This window comes from Trachypithecus francoisi, unplaced genomic scaffold (assembly GCF_009764315.1).
Source record: "Trachypithecus francoisi isolate TF-2019V2 unplaced genomic scaffold, Tfra_2.0 Contig01440, whole genome shotgun sequence".
Classification (NCBI taxonomy): domain Eukaryota; kingdom Metazoa; phylum Chordata; class Mammalia; order Primates; family Cercopithecidae; genus Trachypithecus; species Trachypithecus francoisi.
The window spans coordinates 27,664,842-27,677,001 of record NW_022681431.1 but is presented as its reverse complement, the minus strand read 5'-3'; the positions used below and the strand labels follow the sequence as shown (position 1 = coordinate 27,677,001).

Sequence of the window (12,160 nt, the reverse complement as noted above, 5' to 3'; positions counted from 1 at the left end):
TAGCATCTATCATTTCTATCATTTAACAGTTTAGTGTTAAATTATGGATTTACTAAAAATTTATAGTGAAATAAATTGGAAAGGACCCAAATATCCATCTATTGATGAAGGTATAAATATATTGTAAATATACATACAATAACATACTTTCAATGATAAAAAGAAATGGAGTATGGACACATATTACAAGGAGTATGGACACATATTGCAAAAACACTATGCTAAGTGAAGAAAGTCAGAGGCAAAAGGTCAAGTATTGCACAATTCTACTTATATGAAATATCCAGAATAGGGGACTACATTGAGACAACACAGATGGGCGGTTTCCAGGGTCTGAGGGGAAGGAAGAATGTGAGCAATTGCTCAACGGGTCAGGGGTTTCCTTTTGTGTTGACGAACATGTTTTGGAAGTAGATAGAGGTACAACATTGTGTGTGTACTCAACGAAGCTGAGTTGGCCACTTTAAAATGGTCAATTGTATGATTTGTGAGTTTCACCCCAATTTTTAAACAATTTTTAGTGAAAGCTCTCATAGTTAAAATGCATCCCATTTTCTTCAAAATATCTATTTTCTTCAAAATAACTAGAAAGTATTTATACTTAATGAAAAAAAAATGTCCGATAGACTTATTTTTCATTTTGCAGTTCAAGTAATTTTCTTTTCAGGATCTGTTCCACCTCCACTATAAGGGGATTATAAATCGCATGAATCTGCTTCTGACACAGGGTGATAATCTGAACACCCATCCTCAGATACAATGATAGTACAGTAGTGGGAAATTCAGTTTCACAAGATTGTTCATGTTTTCCTCCACTACCAAGTATTGAAATGAATGTTGGAAAGGAGAAGCTCTCTCTACTCTTCTGAAATATTGCACACTGTGGACTAGAAAAGCAGAGAGGTAAAATAACCTATTGCTATCATATATGAAAGCTTGTTAGAATTGTCAGCCACAATGCAAAGACACCCAAGAGATGCATAGATCAAAAATCTTGTTACTGTTTGAAACAAAGATTCACTTAGCAGGAAGCTAGACCCATCTTCCATCTAATCTTCTGCAGTGTTTTCCTTGTTTGGCCATTCATCATCAAGATAAACTGACCAATACGTTACTAATATTATCTAGTACCAAGCATATTTTTTAGACATTACAAAGAGGAATATCTTAATAATGATTACAAACATGTTAATCACTGTTATGTGTTAGCAAAGCAGCTGTTTCAACAAAGCAGCTGTTTGTTTTTTATTTCTGAACTTGGGGTTGTTTCTATTAGTAAGCAGGAAATGTATTTTTAAAAATTGTATCAAATCCTTAAATTTAATACAAGCTTTATTGAAACTGGTCTGTTAGAGGGTATACAGAGAAAAAGAAAAACAGAAATTTTTTTGTACTTATGGCCAATAGTAAAAGAGAGCAATAAAAACTTGCTGTCTTATATTTTGGGTTACTCAGAAGCCTGCTTGAATTTTTCTCCTGGTTAGGCTGTAAATTTTCCAAACTGCAATGCTCTGCTTTACTTTTAAGTAAGTTTCAGCTTTAAGTCATTTCTCTTTTCTTTTTCTTTTTTTTTTTAATTTTTTTATTATACTTTAAGTTCTAGGGTACATGTGCATAACGTGCAGGTTTGTTACATATGTATACTTGTGCCATGTTGGTGTGCTGCACCCATCAACTAGTCAGCACCCATCAATTCGTCATTTACATCAGGTATAACTCCCAATGCAATCCCTCCCCCCTCCCCCCTCCCCATGATAGGCCCCAATGTGCGATGTTCCCCTTCCCGAGTCCAAGTGATCTCATTGTTCAGTTTCCACCTATGAGTGAGAACATGCGGTGTTTGGTTTTCTGTTCTTGTGATAGTTTGCTAAGAATGATGGTTTCCAGCTGCATCCATGTCCCTACAAAGGACGCAAACTCATCCTTTTTTATGGCTGCATAATATTCCATGGTGTATATGTGCCACATTTTCTTAATCCAGTCTGTCACAGATGGACATCTGAGTTGATTCCAAGTCTTTGCTTTTGTGAATAGCGCCGCAATAAACATACGTGTGCATGTGTCTTTATAGCAGCATGATGTATAATCCATTGGGTATATACCCAGTAGTGGGATGGCTGGGTCATATGGCACATCTAGTTCTAGATCCTTGAGGAATCGCCATATTGTTTTCCATAATGGTTAAACTAGTTTACAATCCCACCAACAGTGTAAAAGTGTTCCTATTTCTCCACATCCTCTCCAGCACCTGTTGTGTCCTGACTTTTTAATGATTGCCATTCTAACTGGTGTGAGATGGTATCTCATTGTGGTTTTGATTTGCAATTCTCTGATGGCGAGTGATGATGAGCATTTTTTCATGTGTCTGTTGGCTGTATGAATGTCTTCTTTTGAGAAGTGTCTGTTCATATCCTTTGCCCAGTTTTTGATGGGGTTGTTTTTTTCGTGTAAATTTATGTGAGTTCTTTGTAGATTCTGGATATTAGCCCTTTGTCAGATGAGTACATTGCAAAAATTTTCTCCCATTCTGTAGGTTGCCTGTTCACTCTGATGGTAGTTTCCTTTGCTGTGCAGAAGCTCTTTAGTTTAATTAGATCCCATTTGTCAAGTTTGGCTTTTTCTGCCATTGCTTTTGGTGTTTTAGACATGAAGTCCTTGCCCATGCCTATGTTCTGAATGGTACTACCTAGGTTTTCTTCTAGGGTTTTTAGGGTGTTAGGTCTAACATTTAAGTCCCTAATCCATCTTGAATTAATTTTCATATAAGGAGTAAGGAAAGGATCCAGTTTATGTGCTCTACTTATGGCTAGCCAATTTTCCCAGCACCATTTATTGAATAGGGAATCCTTTCCTCATTTCTTGTTTCTCTCAGGTTTGTCAAAGATCAGATGGCTGTAGATGTCTGGTATTATTTCTGAGGACTCTGTTTTCTTCCATTGGTCTATATCTCTGTTGTGGTACCAGTACCATGCTGTTTTGGTTACTGTAGCCTTGTAGTATAGTTTGAAGTCAGGTAGCGTGATGCCTCCAGCATTCTTCTTTTGACTTAGGATTGTCTTGGCAATGCGGGCTCTTTTTTGGTTCCATATGAACTTTAAAGCCGGTTTTTCCAATTCTGTGAAGAAAGTCATTGGTAGCTTGATGGGGATGGCATTGAATGTATAAATAACCTTGGGCAGTATGGCCATTTTCACGATATTGATTCTTCCTATCCATGAGCATGGTATGTTCTTCCATTTGTTAGTGTCCTCTTTTATTTCACTGAGCAGTGGTTTGTAGTTCTCCTTGAAGAGGTCCTTGACATCCCTTGTAAGTTGGATTCCTAGGTATTTTATTCTCTTTGAAGCAATTGTGAATGGAAGTTCATTCCTGATTTGGCTCTCTGTTTGTCTGTTACTGGTGTATAAGAATGCTTGGGATTTTTGCACATTAATTTTGTATCCTGAGACTTTGCTGAAGTTGCCTATCAGCTTAAGGAGATTTTGGGCTGAGAGATGGGGTTTTCTAAATATACAATCATGTCATCTGCAAACAGGGACAATTTGACTTCTTCTTTTCCTAACTGAATACCCTTGATTTCTTTCTCTTGCCTGATTGCCGTAGCCAGAACTTCCAACACTGTGTTGAATAGGAGTGGTGAGAGAGGGCATCCCTGTCTTGTGCCAGTTTTCAAAGGGAATTTTTCCAGTTTTTGCCCATTCAGTATGATATTGGCTGTGGATTTGTCATAAACAACTCTTATTATTTTGAGGTACGTTCCATCAATACCGAATTTATTGAGCGTTTTTAGCATGAAGGGCTGTTGAATTTTGTCAAAAGGCTTTTCTGCATCTATTGAGATAATCATGGTTCTTGTCTTTGGTTCTGTTTATATGCTGGATTACGTTTATTGATTTGCGAATGTAGAACCAGCCTTGCATCCCAGGATGAAGCCCACTTGATCATGGTGGATAAGCTTTTTGATGTGCTGCTGAATCCGGCTTGCCAGTATTTTATTGAGGATTTTTGCATCGATGTTCATCAGGGATATTGGTCTAAAATTTTCTTTTTTTGTTGTGTCTCTGCCAGGCTTTGGTATCAGGATGATGTTGGCCTCATAAAATGAGTTAGGGAGGATTCCCTCTTTTTCTATTGATTGGAATAGTTTCAGAAGGAATGGTACCAGCTCCTCCTTGTACCTCTGGTAGAATTCAGCTGTGAATCCATCTGGTCCTGGACTTTTTTTGGTTGGTAGGCTATTAACTATTGCCTCAATTTCAGAGCCTACTATTGGTCTATTCAGGGATTCAACTTCTTCCTGGTTTAGTCTTGGGAGAGTGTAAGTGTCCAGGAAATTATCCATTTCTTCTAGATTTTCTAGTTGATTTGCGTAGAGGGGTTTATACTATTCTCTGATGGTAGTTTGTATTTCTGTGGGGTCCGTGGTGATATCCCCTTTGTCATTTTTTATTGCGTCTATTTGATTCTTCGCTCTTTTCTTCTATATTAGTCTTGCTAGCGGTCTGTCAATTTTGTTGATATTTTCCAAAAACCAGCTCCTGGATTCATTGATTTTTTTGGAGAGTTTTTTGTGCCACTATCTCCTTCAGTTCTGCTCTGATCTTAGTTATTTCTTGCCTTCTGCTAGCTTTTGAATGTGTTTGCTCTCGCCTCTCTAGTTCTTTTAATGTGATGTTAGAGTGTCAATTTTAGATCTCTCCTGCTTTCTCTTGTGGGCATTTAGTGCTATAAATTTCCCTCTACACACTGCTTTAAATGTGTCCCAGAGATTCTGGTATGTTATACCTTTGTTCTCATTGGTTTCAAAGAACATCTTTATTTCTGCCTTCATTTCGTTATGTACCCAGTAGTCATTCAGGAGCAGGTTGTTCAGTTTCCATGTAGTTGAGCGGTTTTGATTGGGTTTCTTAGTCCTGAGTTCTAGTTTGATTGCACTGTGGTCTGAGAGACAGTTTGTTATAATTTCTGTTCTTGTACATTTGCTGAGGAGTGCTTTACTTCCAATTATGTGGTCAATTTTGGAATAAGTGCGATGTGGTGCTGAGAAGAATGTATATCTGTTGTTGGGGTGGAGAGTTCTATAGATGTCATTAGGTCCACTTGGTGCAGAGATGAGTTCAATTCCTGGATATCCTTGTTAACTTTCTGTCTCGTTGATCTGTCTAATGTTGACAGTGGAGTGTTGAAGTCTCCCATTATTATTGTATGGGAGTCTAAGTCTCTTTGTAGGTCTCTAAGGACTTGCTTTATGAATTTGGGTGCTCCTCTATTGGGTGCATATATATTTAGGAGAGTTAGCTCTTCCTGTTCAGTTGAACCCTTTACCATTATGTAATGGCCTTCTTTGTCTCTTTTGATCTTTGATGGTTTAAAGTCTATTTTATCAGAGACTAGGATTGCAATCCCTGCTTTTTTTTGTTCTCCATTTGCTTGGTAGATCTTCCTCCATCCCTTTATTTTGCACCTATGTATGTCTCTGCATGTGAGATGGGTCTCCTGAATACAGCAGACTGATGGGTCTTGACTCTTTATCCAGTTTGCCAGTCTGTGTCTTTTAATTGGAGCATTTAGTCCATTAACATTTAAGGTTAATATTGTTATGTGTGAAGTTGATCCTGCCATTATGATATTAACTGGTCATTTTGCTCATTCGTTGATGCAGTTGCTTCCTAGCCTCGATGGTCTTTACATTTTGGCATGTTTTTACAATGGCTGCTACCGGTCATCCCTTTCCATGTTTAGTACTTCCTTCAGGGTCTCTTGTAAGGCAGGCCTGGTGGTGACAAAATCTCTAAGCATTTGCTTATCTGTAAAGGATTTTATTTCTCCTTCACTGATGAAACTTAGTTTGGCTGGATATGAAATTCTGGGTTTAAAATTCTTTTCTTTAAGAATGTTGAATATTGGCCCCCACTCTCTTCTGGCTTGCAGAGTTTCTGCTGAGAGGTCTGCTGTTAGTCTGATGGGCTTCCCTTTGTGGGTAACCCGATCTTTCTCTCTGGCTGCCCTTAAGATTTTTTCCTTCATTTCAACTTTGGTGAATCTGGCAATTATGTGTCTTGGAGTTGCTCTTCTGGAGGAGTATCTTTGTGGTGTTCTCTGTATTTCCTGAATTTGAATGTTGGCCTGCCCTACTACGTTGGGAAAGCTCTCCTGGATGATATCCTGCAGAGTGTTTTCCAACTTGGTTCCATTTTCCCCCTCACTTTCAGGCACCCCAATCAGATATAGATTTGGTCTTTTTACATAATCCCATACTTCTTGCAGGCTTTGTTCATTTCTTTTTCTTCTTTTTTCTTTTGGTTTCTCTTCTCGCTTCATTTCATTCATTTGATCCTCAATCGCTGAAACTCTTTCTTCTTCTAGTTGATCGAGTTGGTTACTGAAGCTTGTGGATTTGTCATGTATTTCTCGTGTCATGGTTTTCATCTCTGTCATTTCATTTATGAACTTCTCTGCATTAATTATTCTAGCTATCAATTCTTCCACTCTTTTTTCAAGATTTTTAGTTTCTTTGTGCTGGGTATGCAATTCCTCCTTTAGCTCTGAGAAGTTTGATGGACTGAAGCCTTCTTCTCTCATCTCGTCAAAGTCATTCTCCGACCAGCTTCGATCCGTTGCTGGTGATGAGCTGCGCTCCTTTGCATGGGGAGATGTGCTCTTATTTTTTGAATTTCCAGCTTTTCTGCCCTGCTTCTTCCCCATCTTCGTGGTTTTATCTGTCTCTGGTCTTTGATGATGGTGACGTACTGATGGGGTTTTGGTATAGGTGTTCTTCCTGTTTGATAGTTTTCCTTCTAATAGTCAGGACCCTCAGCTGTAGGTCTATGGAGATTGCTTGAGGTCCACTCCAGACCCTGTTGCCTGGGTATCAACAGCAGAGTTTGCAGAAGATAGATATTGCTGAACAGCGAGTGTACCTGTCTGATTCTTCCTTTGGGAGCTTCCTCTCAGGGGTGTACTCCACCCTGTGAGGTGTGGGGTGTCAGACTGCTCCTAATGGGGATGTCTCCCAGTTAGGCTACTCAGGGGTCAGGGACCCACTTGAGCAGGCAGTCTGTCCGTTCTCAGATCTCAACCTCCGTGTTGTGAGATCCACTGCTCTCTTCAAAGCTGTCAGAAGAGTCGTTCGCATCTGCACAGGCCTCTGCTACTTCCCCTGTTGTTGTTTAGCTGTGCCTTGTCCCCAGAGGTGGAGTCTACAGAGACAGGCAGGTTTCCTTGAGCTGCTGTGGGCTCCACCCAGTTCGAGCTTCCCAGCAGCTTTGTTTACCTACTTAAGCCTCAGCAATGGCGGGCGCCCCTCCCCCAGCCTCGCTGCTGCGTTGCGGTTAGATCACAGACTGCTGTGCTAGCAATGAGGGAGGCTCCATGGCCGTGGGACCCTCCTGGCCAGGTGTGGGTATAATCTCCTGGTGTGCCCGTTTGCTTAAAGCGCAGTATTGGGGTGGGAATTACCCGATTTTCCAGGTGTTGTGTGTCTCAGTTCCCCTGGCTAGGAAAAGGGATTCCCTTCCCTCTTGCGCTTCCCAGGTGAGGCAATGCCTCGCCCTGCTGCAGCTCTCGCTGGTCGGGCTGCAGCAGCTGACCAGCACCGATTGTCCGGCACTCCCCAGTGAGATGACCCCAGTACCTCAGTGGAAAATGCAGAAATCACCGGTCTTCTGTGTCGCTCACACTGGGAGTTGGAAACTGGAGCTGTTCCTATTTGGCCATCTTGCTCCGCCCTGCTATTTTAATTCACAAGGACACATATTAACTTAAAGGGAAAGGATTGTAAAACATATTTCATGCATATGGTAGCCAGAGAAGAGTCAAAAGAGCTATATTCATATCAAACAAAATATGCTGTAAACCAAAACTGTTATAAGAGACTAAAAAGGACACTAGTTACAGATCAAAGGGGCGGTTCACCAAGAAGATATAATAATTATAAGTACTTATACATCAAATATCAGAGCTTCTAAATATAGGAAGCAATCTTCAAAAATAATTGAAGGAAGCAATGGTAGCACAATAGTAGTTGGATACTTCCATACTCCACTTTCAACAATAGACAGAATAACTAGATAGAAGATGAATAAGTAAATAATGAACTTGTACAACAGTATACACCAATTAGACCTTACAGATATTTACAGAACATTACACTCAACAACATTAGAATGCATGTTCTTGTCAAGAGCAATTGATCATTCTACAGCATAGAGTATCTGTTAGACCATGAAATAGTCTTAACAATTTCAAAAATATTCAAATTATGCAAAATGTATTTTATAGTTTCCATGTAAAGAAACTATAAAATACAAAGAAAATGGAAATCAACGAGAGATGGAAACTTGTATATCCAGAAATACATAGAAATCAAACAAGACAATCTTATATGATTGGTGAGTCAAAGAAGTCACAAGGAAAAGAAGAAAATACTCTCTCAAATTAAAATGAAAATACAATATACCAAAAGTTACGGGGTCTAGTAAAAACATTACTAGAAGGGACGTTAATACCTTCAAACACACACATTACAAAGGAAGAAAGATCTAAAATCCATAATCTAATGTTACATTTCAAGGAACTAATAAAATAAAAATTAAACTAAACCCAAGCAAGCAGAAGAAAGAAATAATAAAGGTTAAAGCAGGGACAAGTATAATAAAACGAGAAAACCAATAGAAAAAATCAAGAAACAAAGATTTTGTTTTTTTGAAAAGATCAGCAAAATTGGCAAACCCTTAGCTAGATTAAGAAAAAAGAGAAAATACCCAAATAATTAAAATATGAAATGAGGTGGGGCGGAGCAAGATGGCTGAATAGGAACAGCTCCAGTCTCCAACTCCCAGCGCGAGCGACACAGAAGACCGGTGATTTCTGCATTTTCAACTGAGGTACTGGGGTCATCTCTCTAAGGAGTGCCGGACAATCGGTGCTGGTCAGCTGCTGCAGCCTGACCAGCGTGAGCTGAAGCAGGGCGAGGCATCACCTCACCTGGAAGCGCAAGGGGGAAGGGAATCCCTTTTCCTAGCCAGGGGAACTGAGACACACAACACCTGGAAAATCGGGTAACTCCCACCCCAATACTGCGCTTTAAGGAAACAGGCACACCAGGAGATATATCCACACCTGGCCGGGAGGGTCCCACGCCCACGGAGCCTCCCTCACTGCTAACACAGCCGTCTGCGGCGATCTATCCGCAAGGCAGCAGCGAGGCTGGGGGAGGGGCGCCCGCCATTGCTGAGGCTTAAGTAGGTAAACAAAGCCGCTGGGAAGCTCGAACTGGGTGGAGCTCACAGCAGCTCAAGGAAGCCTGCCTGTCTCTGTAGACTCTACCTCTGGGACAGCGCACAGCTGCAGTCCAACAGGGGAAAGCGCGGGCAGGTGCAGACGCGAACGACTCTGTCTGACAGCTTTGGGGAGAGCGTGGATCTCCTAACGCGGAGGTTGAGATCTGAGAACGGACAGACTGCCTGCTCAGGTGGGTCCCTGACCCCTGAGTAGCCTAGCTGGGAGACATCCCCCACTAGGGGCAGTCTGACACCCCACACCTCACAGGGTGGAGTCACCCCTGAGAGGAAACTTCCAAAGAAAGAATCAGACAGGTACACTCGCTGTTCAGCAATATTCTATCTTCGGCAACCTCTGCTGCTGATACCCAGGCAAACAGGGTCTGGAGTGGACCTCAAGCAATCTCCAACAGACCAACAGACAGTCCTTCTGACTGTCAGACGGAAAACTATCAAAAGGAAGGACACCTATACCAAAACCCCATCAGTACGTCACCATCATCAAAGACAGAGACAGATAAAACCACAAAGATGGGGAAGAGCAGGGCAGAAAAGCTGGAAATTCAAAAAATAAGAGCGCATCTCCCCCTGCAAAGGAGCGCAGCCCATCGCCAGCAACGGATCAAAGCTGGTCAGAGAATGACTTTGACGAGATGAGAGAAGAAGGCTTCAGTCCATCAAACCTCTCAGAGCTAAGGAGGAATTACGTACCCAGCGCAAAGAAACTAAAAATCTTGAAAAAAAAGTGGAAGAATTGACAGCTAGACTAATTAATGCAGAGAAGATCATAAACGAAATGACAGAGATGAAAACCATGACACGAGAAATACGTGACAAATGCACAAGCTTCAGTAACCGACTCGATCAACTGGAAGAAAGAGTATCAGCGATTGAGGATCAAATGAATGAAATGAAGCGAGAAGAGAAACCAAAGAAAAAGAAGAAAAAGAAATGAACAAAGCCTGCAAGAAGTATGGGATTATGTAAAAAGACCAAAATACGTCTGATTGGGGTGCCTGAAAGTGAGGGGGAAAATGGAACCAAGTTGGAAAACACTCTTCAGGATATCATCCAGGAGAACTTCCCCAACCTAGTAGGGCAGGCCAACATTCAATTCAGGAAATACAGAGAACGCCACAAAGATACTCCTCCAGAAGAGCAACTCCAAGACACATAATTGCCAGATTCACCAAAGTTGAAATGAAGGAAAAAATCTTAAGGCAGCCGAGAGAAAGGTCGGGTACCCACAAAGGGAAGCCCATCAGAATAACAGCAGATCTCTCGGCAGAAACTCTACAAGCCAGAAGAGAGTGGGGGCCAATATTCAACGTTCTTAAAGAAAAGAATTTTCAACCAGAATTTCATATCCAGCCAAACTAAGCTTCATCAGTGAAGGAGAAATAAAATCCTTTACAGATAAGCAAATGCTTAGAGATTTTGTCACCACCAGGCCTGCCTTACAAGAGACCCTGAAGGAAGCCCTAAACATGGAAAGGAACAACCGGTACCAGCCATTGCAAAAACATGCCAAAATGTAAAGACCATCGAGGCTAGGAAGAAACTGCATCAACTAACGAGCAAAATAACCAGTTAATATCATAATGACAGGATCAAGTTCACACATAACAATATTAACCTTAAATGTTAATGGACTAAATGCTCCAATTAAAAGACACAGACTGGCAAACTGGATAAAGAGTCAAGACCCATCAGTCTGCTGTATTCAGGAGACCCATCTCACATGCAGAGACATACATAGGCTCAAAATAAAGGGATGGAGGAAGATCTACCAAGCAAATGGAGACAAAAAAAAAGCAGGGGTTGCAATCCTAGTCTCTGATAAAACAGACTTTAAACCATCAAAGATCAAAAGAGACAAAGAAGGCCATTACATAATGGTAAAGGATCAATTCAACAGGAAGAGCTAACTCTCCTAAATATATATGCACCCAATACAGGAGCACCCAGATTCATAAAGCAAGTCCTTAGAGACCTACAAAGAGACTTAGACTCCCATACAATAATAATGGGAGACTTCAACACTCCACTGTCAACATTAGACAGATCAACGAGACAGAAAGTTAACAAGGATATCCAGGAATTGAACTCATCTCTGCACCAAGGGACCTAATAGACATCTATAGAACTCTCCACCCCAAATCAACAGAATATACATTCTTCTCAGCACCACATCGCACTTATTCCAAAATTGACCACATAATTGGAAGTAAAGCACTCCTCAGCAAATGTACAAGAACAGAAATTATAACAAACTGTCTCTCAGACCACAGTGCAATCAAACTAGAACTCAGGACTAAGAAACTCAATCAAAACCGCTCAACTACATGGAACTGAACAACCTGCTCCTGAATGACTACTGGGTACATAACGAAATGAAAGCAGAAATAAAGATGTTCTTTGAAACAATGAGAACAAAGATACAACATACCAGAATCTCTGGGACACATTTAAAGCAGTGTGTAGAGGGAAATTTATAGCACTAAATGCCCACAAGAGAAAGCAGGAGAGATCTAAAATTGACACTCTAACATCACAATTAAAAGAACTAGAGAGGCAAGAGCAAACACATTCAAAAGCTAGCAGAAGGCAAGAAATAACTAAGATCAGAGCAGAACTGAAGGAGATAGAGACACAAAAAACCCTCCAAAAAATCAATGAATCCAGGAGTTGGTTTTTTGAAAAGATCAACAAAATTGACAGACCGCTAGCTAGACTAATAAAGAAGAAAAGAGAGAGGAATCAAATAGACGCAATAAAAAATGATAAAGGGGATATCACCACCGACCCCACAGAAATACAAACAACCATCAGAGAATACTATAAACGCCTCTACGCAAATCAACTAGAAAATCTAGAAG

General features: G+C 40.7%; 1 long non-coding RNA gene across 1 annotated transcript in view; it reads right to left on the bottom strand.

The window, feature by feature from the left end:
* Positions 1 to 7,666, bottom strand: part of LOC117092272 — a 31,494-nt gene extending 23,828 nt beyond the window's left edge. The window contains exon 1 of the long non-coding RNA XR_004440711.1: positions 7,634 to 7,666. This is a non-coding gene — a long non-coding RNA (uncharacterized LOC117092272). The remainder of the gene's footprint in view (positions 1 to 7,633) is intronic.
* Between the last annotated feature and the right edge of the window lie 4,494 nt (positions 7,667 to 12,160).